This window comes from Vanessa tameamea, chromosome 3 (genome assembly GCF_037043105.1).
Source record: "Vanessa tameamea isolate UH-Manoa-2023 chromosome 3, ilVanTame1 primary haplotype, whole genome shotgun sequence".
NCBI lineage: Eukaryota > Metazoa > Arthropoda > Insecta > Lepidoptera > Nymphalidae > Vanessa > Vanessa tameamea.
The window spans coordinates 3,683,716-3,685,197 of NC_087311.1; the positions used below are offsets into that span (position 1 = coordinate 3,683,716).

Below are 1,482 nucleotides of genomic sequence, written 5' to 3' on the forward strand. Positions count from 1 at the left end.
AATTTTCTCTGGCTGTCTGTTGCTCTTTCACGGCCAAACTACTTTACCGAATTTGATGAAATTTATCGTCAAGTAATAGGCATACTTTGTTATGCCTAACCGACTCCTAAAACGCAAGCGAAATCGCGGGTGACAACTAGTCTTTTATAAAAAAAAAAAATAGAACGTAACAGGAAAATTTACACAATATACCTGATGAAAATAGCATTCTTAACAAAGAACCCACTTGATAGTTCTGAAAAGCGTAAGTAAACAATAATGAGTAATTATTATTAGAAATCTTATCAGTGATGTTATTTAAATGCATTGCTCACAATCGAAAACAAAGCTTGCACTTAAGTTAGTAAAGTAATTAATTAATTGTAAACCGTACAAATAAATTGTTTCCAATTATTTCCAACAAATTCCTTCGGGGTTCCGGGATTCCCCTTATTTCTAACAAAGAATGCAAATAAAATTAACATTTAAGTTGTATCCATTGCCGTATTTGTTTTGTTATTTATGATATTTTTCAACAAGTCTGTAGCAATGTACTTGAAACATAGCGATATGGTATTACACAGACTGTTAGCTCATCTAAAGGAAGGTGCTCGCAATACCGTTATCGGTGCATATAGGGAACGGGTATATAAAGTTGTTACTTAAATCCATAATATCATACAAAATTCTAAGACAGAACCATGAAGGCGTGTTTTGTTTTCGCTGTTCTCTTGGTGGTGGCTTTTGCCACTTTCGCGCAAAGCGAGGAAGTTTCAAGTGAGTTTCTTCTTATTAAAAAAATTAATATACTTATTATTTAAATTTAAAATATACTTTTAACTTTGTTTATGGTGGTACATTTTGCTCGGCCATTAATTTTAGTTTAATAATTATAAAAATACTACCACGTTGCTGGTCTGGCCTGATCTAGAAAAAACTATTTCTTTTTAATTATAATTATTTATCTTCACGATTTCTTATCTCCAATACATTAATGTTACACTATATTAATACTATCTTAATAAAATATCTATTAATTTTTAATAAGAACATTTTCTTCTAGATGTACAAGAGCTTCCTATACAAAAAAGGCAAATTAACGTACGATATCCGTCTTGCCAGCTATGGGAGTGCTCATCAAATTGTAGAAGGAGAGGCTTTAGAGGAGGATACTGCGCTTTCACTGGATGTCAATGCTATTGATCGGTTAAAACAACTCAAAAAATTTAAACATTATCATAAAATATTAACTAGAGGGTTATATTTTGTATGAAGTTATCATTTCCATCTATTTGAAACACTCGTTTGTTATCAATTTTGTCTCTGGCATAAACTTCTAATTATTTAATGATTTCATTGTATCGTAATATGCTATTGAATAATATATTTTTTAATTATTTCAATAAATAAATATTAGACAATAAATATATAATGATAAATCAAATAAGCTTATCGTTTTCAAAACATTTCTATTGCCAAATTTTAAAAACACGTTAAATAACG

The 1,482-nt window shown here is 29.6% G+C and overlaps 1 long non-coding RNA gene across 1 annotated transcript; it reads left to right on the forward strand.

Annotated features, from left to right (window-relative positions):
- The first annotated feature begins 361 nt into the window (after window positions 1-361).
- LOC113397165 (uncharacterized) lies at window positions 362-1,246 on the forward strand. Its single transcript, XR_003368807.2, has 2 exons — window positions 362-756; window positions 1,043-1,246. It is a non-coding gene; the product is annotated as an uncharacterized LOC113397165 (long non-coding RNA).
- The last annotated feature ends 236 nt before the right edge of the window (window positions 1,247-1,482 follow it).